General features: G+C 42.4%; 2 pseudogenes; both read left to right on the top strand.

The window, feature by feature from the left end:
- Positions 1–17071, top strand: part of LOC134949909 (vomeronasal type-2 receptor 26-like) — a 1108520-nt pseudogene that overhangs the window by 166811 nt on the left and 924638 nt on the right.
- On the top strand, positions 12291–12409 carry LOC134952826 (5S ribosomal RNA; annotated as a pseudogene).

Genomic DNA, 17071 nt, shown 5'->3' with positions numbered 1-17071 from the left:
AGCAGGACCAACGCTGGAAGCTGGAAGGCAATGTCAGGATCGTAGCAGATAACCGGGAAGCAGAGCTGGAACACTGCAGAAGTCAGGCTGCACTGCAGGATGGTAACTGGTGCGGGTCTCTTAGTGGAGCTGGATCACAGGAGCTGGAGTACCTGGAAGAACAAGCTGTAGATTCCACAAACAGGAGAAACATGTGTACAAGGATTGACAACCAAAGCACTGACGATTAGGCAGCCTTGATGCAGGATATTTATACCAGCTGGGAAGCATGTATTGGCTGGGTAATCAGGCAGATTCCAGAGTGCAGCTGCTGGGTAATCAGGCAGAGTCCAGAGTGCAGCTGATAGGCTGTAAAGCAACATGTGATGAATCCAAACATGGCTGCAACCATGTTTGAATCTGGAGGGGAAGTCTGTTTGAACTTTAGCATGTGAGAGACTGAGGCCATGTTACACAGCGTGCTGCATGCAGACAGCGCAGGTGGAATCCAGGCTTGGAGCGCTGGGCCAGTCTCAGGAGACACTTGGAAGGTAAGAAATGGTGATGAATTACCTGGATCGTGACAAGCTCAGAGCAGTAACCAGGAGTGGACCTTAATCACTAGAGATGAGCGGGTTCGGTTTCTTTGAATCCGAACCCGCACGAACTTCACTTTTTTTTCCACGGGTCCGAGCGACTCGGATCTTCCCGCCTTGCTCGGTTAACCCGAGCGCGCCCGAACGTCATCATGACGCTGTCGGATTCTCGCGAGGCTCGGATTCTATCGCGAGACTCGGATTCTATATAAGGAGCCGCGCGTCGCCGCCATTTTCACTCGTGCATTGAGATTGATAGGGAGAGGACGTGTCTGGCGTCCTCTCCATTAGAATAGAGATAGATAGATTAGATAGAGAGAGATTGTGCAGAGTCGCAGACAGAGTTAGTTTACCACAGTCAGTGACCAGTGCAGTTGCTAGTTAACTTTTATTTAATATAATATATCCGTTCACTTCTCTCTGCTATATCCGTTCTCTGCCTGAAAAAAAAAACGATACACAGCACAGTCAGTCACACAGTGTGACTCAGTCTGTGTGCACTCAGCTCAGCCCAGTGTGCTGCACAGTCATCAATGTATAAATTAAAAGCTTATAATTAATTGTGGGGGAGACTGGGGAGCACTGCAGGTTGTTAGCAGGAGCCAGGAGTACAATTATATTAATTAACAGTGCACACTTTTGCTGCAGGAGTGGTGACCAGTGCCTGACCACCAGTATAGTATTGTTGTATACTACTAATATCTCTTTAAATATCAACCAGTCTATATTAGCAGCAGACACAGTACAGTGCGGTAGTTCACGGCTGTGGCTACCTCTGTGTCGGCACACGGCAGGCAGTCCGTCCGACCAGAATTGTATTATTTATTATTATATACCTACCACCTAACCGTGGTTTTTTTTTCATTCTTTATACCGTCATAGTGTCATCCTAATTGTTACGAGTATACTACTATCTCTTTATCAACCAGTGTACAGTGCGGTAGTTCACGGCTGTGGCTACCTCTGTGTCGGCACACGGCAGGCAGTCCGTCCGACCAGAATTGTATTATTTATTATTATATACCTACCACCTAACCGTGGTTTTTTTTTCATTCTTTGTACCGTCATAGTGTCATCCTAATTGTTACGAGTATACTACTATCTCTTTATCAACCAGTGTACAGTGCGGTAGTTCACGGCTGTGGCTACCTCTGTGTCGGCACACGGCAGGCAGTCCGTCCGACCAGAATTGTATTATTTATTATTATATACCTACCACCTAACCGTGGTTTTTTTTTCATTCTTTATACCGTCATAGTGTCATCCTAATTGTTACGAGTATACTACTATCTCTTTATCAACCAGTGTACAGTGCGGTAGTTCACGGCTGTGGCTACCTCTGTGTCGGCACACGGCAGGCAGTCCGTCCGACCAGAATTGTATTATTTATTATTATATACCTACCACCTAACCGTGGTTTTTTTTTCATTCTTTATACCGTCATAGTGTCATCCTAATTGTTACGAGTATACTACTATCTCTTTATCAACCAGTGTACAGTGCGGTAGTTCACGGCTGTGGCTACCTCTGTGTCGGCAGTCGGCAGGCAGTCCGTCCATCCATAATTGTATTATTATTATAATATATACCACCTAACCGTGGTTTTTTTTTCATTCTTTATACCGTCGTCATAGTGTCATACTAGTTGTTACGAGTATACTACTATCTCTTTATCAACCAGTGTACAGTGCGGTAGTTCACGGCTGTGGCTACCTCTGTGTCGGCAGTCGGCAGGCAGTCCGTCCATCCATAATTGTATTATTATTATAATATATACCACCTAACTGTGGTTTTTTTTGCATTCTTTATACCGTCGTCATAGTGTCATACTAGTTGTTACGAGTATACTACTATCTCTTTATCAACCAGTGTACAGTGCGGTAGTTCACGGCTGTGGCTACCTCTGTGTCGGCAGTCGGCAGGCAGTCCGTCCATCCATAATTGTATTATTATTATAATATATACCACCTAACCGTGGTTTTTTTTTCATTCTTTATACCGTCGTCATAGTGTCATACTAGTTGTTACGAGTATACTACTATCTCTTTATCAACCAGTGTACAGTGCGGTAGTTCACGGCTGTGGCTACCTCTGTGTCGGCAGTCGGCAGGCAGTCCGTCCATCCATAATTGTATTATTATTATAATATATACCACCTAACCGTGGTTTTTTTTTCATTCTTTATACCGTCGTCATAGTGTCATACTAGTTGTTACGAGTATACTACTATCTCTTTATCAACCAGTGTACAGTGCGGTAGTTCACGGCTGTGGCTACCTCTGTGTCGGCAGTCGGCAGGCAGTCCGTCCATCCATAATTGTATTATTATTATAATATATACCACCTAACCGTGGTTTTTTTTTCATTCTTTATACCGTCGTCATAGTGTCATACTAGTTGTTACGAGTATACTACTATCTCTTTATCAACCAGTGTACAGTGCGGTAGTTCACGGCTGTGGCTACCTCTGTGTCGGCAGTCGGCAGGCAGTCCGTCCATCCATAATTGTATTATTATTATAATATATACCACCTAACCGTGGTTTTTTTTTCATTCTTTATACCGTCGTCATAGTGTCATACTAGTTGTTACGAGTATACTACTATCTCTTTATCAACCAGTGTACAGTGCGGTAGTTCACGGCTGTGGCTACCTCTGTGTCGGCAGTCGGCAGGCAGTCCGTCCATCCATAATTGTATTATTATTATAATATATACCACCTAACCGTGGTTTTTTTATACCACCTAACCGTGGCAGTCCGTCCATAATTGTATACTAGTATCCAATCCATCCATCTCCATTGTTTACCTGAGGTGCCTTTTAGTTCTGCCTATAAAATATGGAGAACAAAAAAGTTGAGGTTCCAAAATTAGGGAAAGATCAAGATCCACTTCCACCTCGTGCTGAAGCTGCTGCCACTAGTCATGGCCGAGGTGGTTTGTTTAAGTCAGGCACCCGGGGAGACACCTGTTGTCCGTGGGAGGAATATGGCCGTTGACATGCCAGGTGAAAATACCAAAAAAATCAGCTCTTCGGTGTGGAGGTATTTCACCAGAAATGCGGACAACAGGTGTCAAGCCGTGTGTTCCCTTTGTCAAGCTGTAATAAGTAGGGGTAAGGACGTTAACCACCTCGGAACATCCTCCCTTATACGTCACCTGCAGCGCATTCATAATAAGTCAGTGACAAGTTCAAAAACTTTGGGTGACAGCGGAAGCAGTCCACTGACCAGTAAATCCCTTCCTCTTGTAACCAAGCTCACGCAAACCACCCCACCAACTCCCTCAGTGTCAATTTCCTCCTTCCCCAGGAATGCCAATAGTCCTGCAGGCCATGTCACTGGCAAGTCTGACGAGTCCTCTCCTGCCTGGGATTCCTCCGATGCATCCTTGCGTGTAACGCCTACTGCTGCTGGCGCTGCTGTTGTTGCCGCTGGGAGTCGATGGTCATCCCAGAGGGGAAGTCGTAAGCCCAATTGTACTACTTCCAGTAAGCAATTGACTGTTCAACAGTCCTTTGCGAGGAAGATGAAATATCACAGCAGTCATCCTACTGCAAAGCGGATAACTGAGTCCTTGACAACTATGTTGGTGTTAGACGTGCGTCCGGTATCCGCCGTTAGTTCACAGGGAACTAGACAATTTATTGAGGCAGTGTGCCCCCGTTACCAAATACCATCTAGGTTCCACTTCTCTAGGCAGGCGATACCGAGAATGTACACGGACGTCAGAAAAAGACTCACCAGTCTCCTAAAAAATGCAGTTGTACCCAATGTCCACTTAACCACGGACATGTGGACAAGTGGAGCAGGGCAGGGTCAGGACTATATGACTGTGACAGCCCACTGGGTAGATGTATGGACTCCCGCCGCAAGAACAGCAGCGGCGGCACCAGTAGCAGCATCTCGCAAACGCCAACTCTTTCCTAGGCAGGCTACGCTTTGTATCACCGCTTTCCAGAATACGCACACAGCTGAAAACCTCTTACGGCAACTGAGGAAGATCATCGCGGAATGGCTTACCCCAATTGGACTCTCCTGTGGATTTGTGGCATCGGACAACGCCAGCAATATTGTGTGTGCATTAAATATGGGCAAATTCCAGCACGTCCCATGTTTTGCACATACCTTGAATTTGGTGGTGCAGAATTTTTTAAAAAACGACAGGGGCGTGCAAGAGATGCTGTCGGTGGCCAGAAAAATTGCGGGACACTTTCGGCGTACAGGCACCACGTACAGAAGACTGGAGCACCACCAAAAACTACTGAACCTGCCCTGCCATCATCTGAAGCAAGAAGTGGTAACGATGTGGAATTCAACCCTCTATATGCTTCAGAGGTTGGAGGAGCAGCAAAAGGCCATTCAAGCCTATACAATTGAGCACGATATAGGAGATGGAATGCACCTGTCTCAAGTGCAGTGGAGAATGATTTCAACGTTGTGCAAGGTTCTGATGCCCTTTGAACTTGCCACACGTGAAGTCAGTTCAGACACTGCCAGCCTGAGTCAGGTCATTCCCCTCATCAGGCTTTTGCAGAAGAAGCTGGAGGCATTGAAGAAGGAGCAAACACGGAGCGATTCCGCTAGGCATGTGGGACTTGTGGATGCAGCCCTTAATTCGCTTAACAAGGATTCACGGGTGGTCAATCTGTTGAAATCAGAGCACTACATTTTGGCCACCGTGCTCGATCCTAGATTTAAAGCCTACCTTGGATCTCTCTTTCCGGCAGACACAGGTCTGCTGGGGTTGAAAGACCTGCTGGTGACAAAATTGTCAAGTCAAGCGGAACGCGACCTGTCAACATCTCCTCCTTCACATTCTCCCGCAACTGGGGGTGCGAGGAAAAGGCTCAGAATTCCGAGCCCACCCGCTGGCGGTGATGCAGGGCAGTCTGGAGCGACTGCTGATGCTGACATCTGGTCCGGACTGAAGGACCTGCCAACGATTACGGACATGTCGTCTACTGTCACTGCATATGATTCTCTCAACATTGATAGAATGGTGGAGGATTATATGAGTGACCGCATCCAAGTAGGCACGTCACACAGTCCGTACTTATACTGGCAGGAAAAAGAGGCAATTTGGAGGCCCTTGCACAAACTGGCTTTATTCTACCTAAGTTGCCCTCCCACAAGTGTGTACTCCGAAAGAGTGTTTAGTGCCGCCGCTCACCTTGTCAGCAATCGGCGTACGAGGTTACATCCAGAAAATGTGGAGAAGATGATGTTCATTAAAATGAATTATAATCAATTCCTCCGCGGAGACATTGACCAGCAGCAATTGCCTCCACAAAGTACACAGGGAGCTGAGATGGTGGATTCCAGTGGGGACGAATTGATAATCTGTGAGGAGGGGGATGTACACGGTGATATATCGGAGGGTGAAGATGAGGTGGACATCTTGCCTCTGTAGAGCCAGTTTGTGCAAGGAGAGATTAATTGCTTCTTTTTTGGGGGGGGTCCAAACCAACCCGTCATATCAGTCACAGTCGTGTGGCAGACCCTGTCACTGAAATGATGGGTTGGTTAAAGTGTGCATGTCCTGTTTTGTTTATACAACATAAGGGTGGGTGGGAGGGCCCAAGGATAATTCCATCTTGCACCTCTTTTTTCTTTTCTTTTTTTTTGCATCATGTGCTGATTGGGGAGGGTTTTTTGGAAGGGACATCCTGCGTGACACTGCAGTGCCACTCCTAGATGGGCCCGGTGTTTGTGTCGGCCACTAGGGTCGCTAATCTTACTCACACAGCTACCTCATTGCGCCTCTTTTTTTCTTTGCGTCATGTGCTGTTTGGGGAGGGTTTTTTGGAAGGGACATCCTGCGTGACACTGCAGTGCCACTCCTAGATGGGCCCGGTGTTTGTGTCGGCCACTAGGGTCGCTAATCTTACTCACACAGTCAGCTACCTCATTGCGCCTCTTTTTTTCTTTGCGTCATGTGCTGTTTGGGGAGGGTTTTTTGGAAGGGCCATCCTGCGTGACACTGCAGTGCCACTCCTAGATGGGCCCGGTGTTTGTGTCGGCCACTAGGGTCGCTAATCTTACTCACACAGCTACCTCATTGCGCCTCTTTTTTTCTTTGCGTCATGTGCTGTTTGGGGAGGGTTTTTTGGAAGGGCCATCCTGCGTGACACTGCAGTGCCACTCCTAGATGGGCCCGGTGTTTGTGTCGGCCACTAGGGTCGCTAATCTTACTCACACAGCTACCTCATTGCGCCTCTTTTTTTCTTTGCGTCATGTGCTGTTTGGGGAGGGTTTTTTGGAAGGGACATCCTGCGTGACACTGCAGTGCCACTCCTAGATGGGCCCGGTGTTTGTGTCGGCCACTAGGGTCGCTTATCTTACTCACACAGCGACCTCGGTGCAAATTTTAGGACTAAAAATAATAATGTGAGGTGTGAGGTATTCAGAATAGACTGAAAATGAGTGTAAATTATGGTTTTTGAGGTTAATAATACTTTGGGATCAAAATGACCCCCAAATTCTATGATTTAAGCTGTTTTTTAGTGTTTTTGGAAAAAAACACCCGAATCCAAAACACACCCGAATCCGACAAAAATAATTCGGTGAGGTTTTGCCAAAACGCGTTCGAACCCAAAACACGGCCGCGGAACCGAACCCAAAACCAAAACACAAAACCCGAAAAATTTCAGGCGCTCATCTCTATTAATCACTTAGCACTCACTGTAATGCAAGGTGAGTTCTGCCTTTATAGGTAAAGGTGCTGCATCTGAGGGTCTAAGCAGGTATCTACAAACTGTGCATGTGTTCACTGATGGATTTTGACATGGAAACTTGCTTCTCCATCCACAGTCCTGGGCAAGGATGTCAAATCCCCGGGATCCATGACACAGGCCATTTTTTTTAAAATACAGACTCCTTTCTTTAAAGAAGCACGCCAGTACTGTAGAACATAGAACAGATTGTGACACTATGACTCCCTTTCCGGGAACTCCAGGTTTGCTGGATATATTTTGAAGAATTACAATTAATTTGGCTGAAAAAAACATTCATGAAGAATTATATGTTACCAGGGAGACTGGCTGATGTTTTAAAGTAACAATCATTTAAAAGTCAAAACCAATCAGGTTTTCAAATGTTTTCTACTTTAAAACATTGTTGAGAGTCACAGGGAACTCACTGATGCCTCCAATTCACACGCTGCTACTGTATATTTACTTCAATGTATCTTCAAAACTTTATAGTAGATAACTATATCATCAAGCTATAATATATTTCAATAAATTGATCCAATATATTCCCGAATACAGTTCATCATATCTAGTTATGAAAGTGGTTATCCATTCATCACCTACAATACAGTATTCTTATCAGATTATATGACCCTCTTAGTTCTAATTTAGTGAAAACCTAATAACTTGAAGGCATTCAATCATTTCAACTAGGAGACACAGTGGATGCTGATTCCTTTACAATTATCACGTTCAAAGCTTTAAAATCTATACTAGAGATGTGTGCCGGACCAGTTTTGACTGGATTTTAATTTGACTATGATTTATCATCCAGTTTTGGATTTTGATTTGCCAAACCGAAGTCACTGATTTTGGATTTTTTTTTTTCAAAAATTGACAAAAACAGCTAAAATCACATAAACATAACTTGGTCCTGTTTTGCTCCTAGGGTATTATTAACCTCAGTAAGATACAAATGGGCAGCTCATATACATTAATGTATAAGGCTGGTAGCTCGGCTGGTAGTACTTCCATAGAAGTGCAGAAATAAAAGTGTTATTATAAAATTAGCGTTATACCTGCATTAAGTTATATTATCAGCTGTTATTGATTGTGAACTTTGTGAACTGACTCCTCATCACTCCTTCTCATCAACAGGTAACGATTTGTGGAACTAAACTTACCAGCAAGTTGTATTGCATCTGCTGATTATCTCAAATGAATACCATAATTGCATAGTTCTAGGTAACGATTTGTGGAACTACACTTACCAGCAAGTTGTATTGCATCTGCTGATTATCTCAAATAAATACCATGATTGTATAGTTCTAGGTAACTATTTGTGGAACTACACTTACCAGCAAGTTGTATTGCATCTGCTGATTATCTCAAATGAATACCATGCTTGCATAGTTCTAGGTATATTAAAAAGAGATTTGTATTTGTTTTTTTCCCTTTGTAAAGATTCAGTTGTCTGCCTTGTTGGTATGTAATGCTTGTTTGTCTAAGTTAATTTATTGTGTTAGCTTGAAAGTGGGATTGTATTTGGAGGAGTTTGCAATCATTGCATTCACATTGCAAATTTTCCTATTTAAAGTCTAGTATAAGGCTGGTAGCCGTCGGCTGGTAATGCTTCCGCAGAAGTGATGACATAAAAGTGTTATTATAAAATTAGCATTATACCTGCATTAAACCGAAGGAAAAAAGAAGGAAAACATCAACACACCAACACTACCACATATGGACTGCCTTAATGCCTCAAAAGTATGTAACTCATCTTATGCATAATATCTGTCTTTTTAAACTATGAAAAGACATCCCTAATCTGCTCACTATAGTTCTCTCTTATGCAAACTCATGCATGTTTTTTGATGTAATGATTTGCTTGTAATTGGCATGGCATGTGTGGGAAAGTGTCTCAGTGAAACATAGTTTATTATTGCATGCTGTCTGGTGTTTACCTCCTTTTATCATTTGGCCATTTGTGGTCAGATGTACTATATCTTACATTTAGTGAGGTGTAGTCATTGTGTAAAGGACTGAGTGTGATTCCTGATTAGTAAAAAAAAAAAAAAATACCAAACACTGAGCAACATCACCAAACAGGTAATTTCAACTTTAAACTTGTCATTTATTTTGTACTGTCTGGAAATGGTTACTAATAACAGATGCACAGACAAAATTCTTAAAGCTATGTGTACAAATGCTAGGAGCTTGGGAGACAAAATTCCAGAGCTATTTACGATAATGACAAGGGGTAACCTGGATATTGTGGCAATTACAGAGTCATGGTGCAGTGAGAATCATGACTGGGGCATAGCTATACAAGGATACAATTTATTTAGGAAGGATAGAATGGGAAGAATAGGAGGAGGGGTAGCAATGGATGTGAAAAAAGCATAAATGCTACTTTAATACAAAATACTGAAGACAAAACTGATGCCCTTTTGGTCACCACAGAAACCATGGAGAAGGACATTATTCACATTGGGGTGATTTATAGACCACCAGGCCAGAGAACACAAAATTGGGAGATTGCAGAGTCCTAAAGTTCAGAGTTGGGTTCCAACAAAAAGTGCACTTATTAAGAAGGAAAGTGAATGGACTTTCAGGTTAGGTTGTCTCAAACCATTGGGTCTGAATGAATACATCAATTACAGTGCATTTCTGTAACCTACTTTCTATATAGCACCCATCAAGTGTCCTCGCTTCCTTCCCTTACACCCCTCAGTACACTCACATCCAGTACACCCCTATTCATAACACATCACATTCACCCTTCTTTCATCAGCACTTTCACGCCCACCTCCACCACATACTCGGCACCATCACATCCGCAGTCCATTCACATGCACCTCACATCCATCCCATTACAGTGACCCAGCAAATTCCGACATATTTCACAACCTACTAACACGTTTCCACACAGCACTCCCATTGTCAACCCACTCCTATCCCTTACATCTCTACCCCCCTTCCTCATCTCACCATATCATTATACTTCTCGCCCACACAGGATCATCACCTTCGACACCACACACACATTCCCACCACACTGCAAACCACAACACCCCAACCATATCCCAACACCCCATATCCCAACACCCCAACACCCCACAATCTTAAACCCCCCCCCACTCCATCCCTTTCCACCTCACTCCCCATCCTTTCCATACCATCCTTTCTCACAATCATTCCCACCACTTCCATCGACGTCACTTGCATTATTAATCCAAATTAACATATTTATGAATATCCTCATGCAATGTTTACAACGTGTTTGTTTATAACTCCAGACAAGATATGCTGTCCTAACATATTTTTCCAGCAATTATCATTTATTATACTTAAATTTAATCTATTCTTATCATCTAAATATTTCATAAACAATTTGTGAAAGCTTCAATTTTATTATTTTCATTCATTTATTCTTTTTTGCTAATTTTCCCCATTTTATTTTTATTTATTTTTATTTTTATTTCCATTTTTTCACTATGCCCACTTATATAATAAGCAAGATGCTCATTTTTTATCTAATAACCTTGTATATTTCTCACACATATTCTCTGTTTTTTCCTTTTGTGCAATGGGCCACTAATTGCAAGCATAATAGGGAACCAATACTAAACAGAACAACCGTTCCACCTGTGCAGCAATTTACAAACACAGGACACGCCTCCCTTTTGATTGGACAACGACCAGCTCCCTTGCAAGATAAAGCCTGCACTATCCCCTCTGGGAACAGGAAGTGATCAAGCCCGGTGAACGGGTGAAACTAGTTTTCCGTTCCCTATCCCCACTGCCTGGGTGTGACAGCTGATTCCGGACATCCTGAACCACGAGCCGCTCTTTCCCCAGCAGCCGCTGCATCAACCCGCCGCCGCTAGATACTGCCGCGATGGGACCAGGAACATTGTGTCTCTCTTCTCCTCAGCCAACCTGACCACGTCTCCACAATACATCAGGTACTTTGATCGGCAGTGCGGCTATAAACGAACTGCTCAGCTCCTGGGAACCAGTGTATCCTGCATCTTCAATTTGCCTGGACTTTGACACGGACATTCCGCACTCAGAAAGTATCCTGCTCATATTAGTGACTGATCGTTCCATACAATTCCGGGTAATATCTGCTCAATATCAGCATCTTTTTGCATATTTATATTTGATAATAGCATTCATCAAGCTGTTTTTTGCAAGTACCCGTTTTACAGATAGTCGGCATTTAGCGGCTTAATACCACATAGGATACTGTTTAAACCTTTATTTTCAGTCATTTTGATCTAATCATTTGGCTGAGCAATTTATCACTATCCTCTATACTGCGTATTATATAGCATTGCTGCAGCTCTGTATAATCAACTGTTGTTCATTATCTCTTTCTCTTTTCACCTGATACCATTTTGGTACAATGTGCAATAATCTGTCAGCATCAAATTGATGGTGATGCATGGTTCCAATCAATTTAATTATCTGCTAATTGTGTACAATTGCTCTTTATCACACCAAGTACCTTTATCATAGGTACTATCAGCATCTTGCAATCATATTATATAGTATTTCTGCAGCTCTGCATACAGCGGAACACAAATAAGAAATTGTTGTTCATTTTCTCCTTCTTTTTCCACCTGATACCATTTTGGTATAATTATAATAATCTGATAGTAGCAAATTGATGGTGATGTATGGGTCTAATCAATTTATTTGACTGCTGATTGTGTACAAATTGCTTTTTATCACACCTAGTACCTTTATCATAGGTACTATCAGCATCCTGCAATCAAGCAGCCCATTGTCTATCAACCAATCTCAAAAAAAATTTTTTTTACCTATCAGTATCGTTTCCTTTTCCTCACTTTATACTATCTTCAGGACTCTCACCACTGATTCAGGGGTAATTATCCCGGTCTAACGGTGGCAGCAGATCCCCTATTTTCCTCCTCCACTCATTCTCTTGTCTTTTCTTTTATTTCTCCATTTTCGTGAACTCTCATCAGTGATTCTCGAGCCCTCGATATCTAATATTTTTTCTACTATCATACCACACTGGTAACGCCCGAATCCTTCCGATCTTGGAAGCTAAGCAGTGTAGGGCTGGGTCAGTACTCGAGTGGGAGACTCTCGAGGAATACTCAGTTTAGTAGAAATTCCTGGACGGTTTTGCTCAGCGTCTAACACTGACAGCAGATTCATCTTGCTCATTCCATCTTTAATCATCCCATCTGTCTCCTCATCATCGCTCATGAGAGAATAAAAACGCTTCAATTTTCAGGGTCTCCAGCTGTTATTATCGCACCCAGGCATTCCAGAACAATATTCAGTATTTACACTGTAATTAATTCGTTCTGTGTTCCCCCTTTCTTTTCCCCACTCCCCCCCCACCCTTCCCCCCACCCCTACCTCCAATTTTTGACAGTAAACTCTACTATTTTATCAATTATTGTTAATAAAAGTTATATTTAAAAATTCATTTATAATCTTTACTTATTGTCTCTTCTGAGACCTCTTAAACATACAAGAGTGCACCCACAAAAGAGTCTTCTTCTCTCCCTTTTGTTAAAAAGTGCACCAGATAAGGCAGCCATGTTGGGTGCACTATGAAGGTTACACAGTGGGAGATAAGCCATACAAGGGCCAAATGCATGTACGGGAAAACTGACACATGTGTAGTAGTATCCTATACCCTGCATGGAAAGATCCAAATGAAGCACACCCTGCCCACGGAGGAGCCGTCCGAGGCAGCCATGTGGGTCACACTGCATAGGTTACTGCTAGCAGGGTGTGCAACCAATGGAGGTAAACATTACAGGAATAGCACACAGTGGGTTGAAAATACACTGTAAGAAGAAAGAGAATAGAAAAACACATTTGCAGGAAAACTGTACTAACATTATTTTGCAAAAATTATAAATATCCTGGTCTCATGAGATCAGTGCGGGTTGGTGTACACTAATGTCCAATGGAAATGACCCAGCAAAGTCTGGTCCTGGTGCGCACACCCCTCAGTTCCCTGCTCAGCTTGAGGAGTAGTCCTGGGGGAAGTCATGATGTTCTTGGACAGAGGAGTCGTAGGCATTGGTCCTGGTGTTCTCATGGCAGAGGTGAGGAGAGGCCACATAGTAGTCCTAAGTTGCAGTGTTTGGGGAACTAGTTTAATTAGAGATTTCTAACTTCATCCTTAAAATACTGTCACAAAAAAAGGTATTGGATTTTAGAAATGCTGACTTTGCAAAAATTGGGAGATGTTTAAGTGATTCATTGGCGGACTAGAGTGACTTGAAAGGAGTGCAGGGAAAAACTGAAGAGTGCAATACTAAGGGCAACAGACCTCTGTATCAAAAGGGTTAGGAAAAGCACCAGGAAAAGGAAGCCAATGTGGTTCACAAAAGAAGTATAAACTAGTGTGAAAGCAAAAAAGATGGCTTTTAGGAAATACAAACAGACTCAAAATAATAATGACAAAGAGATATATCTTGACAGATGGAAGGATGGATGCTAAGAAAGTGATCAAACGTGCAAAGGCAGAAGCTAAGGTTAAAATGGCCCAGTCAGTAGATAAAGGGGGCAAAACTTTTTTTAAGTATATAAATGAAAGGAGAAAATGAAATGGAGGAATAATAAGACTTAAGACAGAGAGTGAGAATTTGGTGGAGGAAGACAAGGCAATAGCAGATCACCTAAATAATTATTTTTGCTCAGTATTTACTACAGAAGGAGGAGGGAAGGGGCCACAGTTAAGTTGCAAGCACATTATAAAAATAAGGTAGATGAAACTACATTTACAGAGAAGGTCCTAACAGAACTTTCAAAACTAAAAGTGGATAAATAAATGGGGCCAGATGGGATACACCCAAGGATACTAAAAGAGTTAAAAGATGTGCTGGTGGCAACATTAACAGAATTATTTAACCAGTCACTAAATACAGTGTCATTCCAGAGGACTGGAAAAGAGCAAATGTAGTTCCACTGTACAAAAGTGGATGCAAGGAAGAAGCAAGTAACTACAGACCAGTAAGCCTTACATAAGTAGTAGGGAAAGTAATGGAAAAACTATTAAAAGAAAGAGTTGTGGAATATCTTAAATCAAACAATTTACAGGATCCAAAACAGCATGGATTTACTGGTGGCAGATTATGCCAAACAAATCTTATTGACGTTTTTGACTCTGTGTTGAAAATAATAGCTCAAGAGAGAGCTGTAGATGTAGCATATCTGGATTTTTAGTAAGGCTTTTGACACTGTCCCACATCACAGACTGCTAAATAAACTTGAAAGCGTGGGGGTGGATTATTATCAGTTAAATGGCTAAGAACCTGGTTACAGGATAGGAAACAGACAGTTATGGTAAATGGAGTGCAATCTATGGAGGGAAATGTTACCAGTGGAGTACCCCAGGGATCTGTACTTGGACCAGTTCTCTTTAGTATCTTTGTTGGTGACATTGCAAATGGTATTGAAGGGAAAATATGCCTTTTTGCAGATAATGCAAAGATTTGCAACAGGGTAGACACACAGAGGGGTAAAACAAATGATTGATGACCTAGCTAGGCTTGAGAAATGGTCAAGAATGTGGCAACTACAGTTTAATACCCAAAGGCTAAATAAAGTATCAAGGGTACTATAATGGAAACTACTGAGGAGAAAAGGGATTTAGGAGTCACTATTTTAAGTGACTTAAAGTCAGGAAAGCAATGCAACGAAGCAATGAGAAAGGCAAGTCAGATGCTTGGTTGCATAGCGAGAGGAATTAGAAGCAGGAAAAAATAAGTAATAATGCCACTGTAAAGGTCATTGGTATGGCCTCATCTGAAATACTGTGTCCAGTTCTGGAGACCATATCTCCAGAAGCATATAAATACTAGTGATGAGCGGGTTCGGATCCTCGGGATCCGAACCCGCCCGAACTTCACCTTTTTTTTCACAGGTCCGAGCGACTCGGATCCTCCCGCCTTGCTCGGTTAACCCGAGCGCGCCCGAACGTCATCATCCCGCTGTCGGATTCTCGCGAGATTCGGATTCTATATAAGGAGCCACGCGTCGCCGCCATTTTCACACGTGCATTGAGATTGATAGGGAGAGGACGTGGCTGGCGTCCTCTCCGTTATTGTAGAAAAGACTGAGTGACTTAGTTATAATTGTGGGGAGGATTGGGGACGGGGAGCAGCTGTTAGGGAGTACAGTGCAGGGTTTTGATTATAATACCACCAGTGAGTTTAATCCGTTGTTTCTCTGCCTGAAAAAAACGCTCCACCATATCTGTGCTCACTCAGTGTGCTGCACTGCTGCATATATCTGTGCTGAGTGCACTGCTCACACTGCCTAATTGTGGGGACTGGGGAGCAGTTATAGCAGGAGTACAGTGCACAGTTTTGCTGACAGTGACCACCAGTCCAGTATACGTTTGTCTGCCTGAAAAACACTCCTGTGGTGGCTTTCTTTTTCTTCATACTAGTTTAGCAGTCTGCTGACAGTGTCCACCAGGTCCGTTATTACTATACAGTATATTATATATATATATAGCAGTACGGTAGGCCACGGCTGTACCTACCTCTGTGTCGTCAGTGCACTCGTCGTCCATAAGTAATATAATACTATACTATAGTATCCATCCATCTACATTGTATACCTGTGGTGGCTTTTTTTTTCTTCATACTAGTTTAGCAGTCTGCTGACAGTGTCCACCAGGTCCGTTATTATTATTATACAGTATATTATATATATATATATATATATATATATATAGCAGTACGGTAGGCCACGGCTGTACCTAATATAATACTATACTATCCATCCATCTACATTGTATACCTGTGGTGGTTTTTTTTTTCTTCATACTAGTTTAGCAGTCTGCTGACAGTGTCCACCAGGTCCGTTATTATTATTATTATTATTATACAGTATATTATATATATCTATATATAGCAGTACGGTAGGCCACGGCTGTACCTACCTCTGTGTCGTCAGTGCACTCGTCGTCCATAAGTAATATAATACTATACTATAGTATCCATCCATCTACATTGTATACCTGTGGTGGCTTTTTTTTTCTTCATACTAGTTTAGCAGTCTGCTGACAGTGTCCACCAGGTCCGTTATTATTATTATACAGTATATTATATATATATATATATATATATATATATATAGCAGTACGGTAGGCCACGGCTGTACCTACCTCTGTGTCGTCAGTGCACTCGTCGTCCATAAGTAATATAATACTATACTATCCATCCATCTACATTGTATACCTGTGGTGGTTTTTTTTTTCTTCATACTAGTTTAGCAGTCTGCTGACAGTGTCCACCAGGTCCGTTATTATTATACAGTATATTATATATATATATATAGCAGTACGGTAGGCCACGGCTGTACCTACCTCTGTGTCGTCAGTGCACTCGTCGTCCATAAGTAATATAATACTATACTATCCATCCATCTACATTGAATACCTGTGGTGGTTTTTTTTTCTTCATACTAGTTTAGCAGTCTGCTGACAGTGTCCACCAGGTCCATTATTATTATACAGTATATTATATATATATATAGCAGTACGGTAGGCCACGGCTGTACCTACCTCTGTGTCGTCAGTGCACTTGTCGTCCATAAGTAATATAATACTATACTATCCATCCATCTACATTGTATACCTGTGGTGGTTTTTTTTTCTTCATACTAGTTTAGCAGTCTGCTGACAGTGTCCCCCAGGTCCGTTATTATTATACAGTATATTATATATATATAGCAGTACGGTAGGCCACGGCTGTACCTACCTCTGTGTCGTCAGTGCACTCGTCGTCCATAAGTAATAT

Source organism: Pseudophryne corroboree, chromosome 8, assembly GCF_028390025.1.
Source record: "Pseudophryne corroboree isolate aPseCor3 chromosome 8, aPseCor3.hap2, whole genome shotgun sequence".
Classification (NCBI taxonomy): Eukaryota; Metazoa; Chordata; class Amphibia; order Anura; family Myobatrachidae; genus Pseudophryne; species Pseudophryne corroboree.
This window is presented reverse-complemented; position numbering and strand designations above follow the sequence as displayed.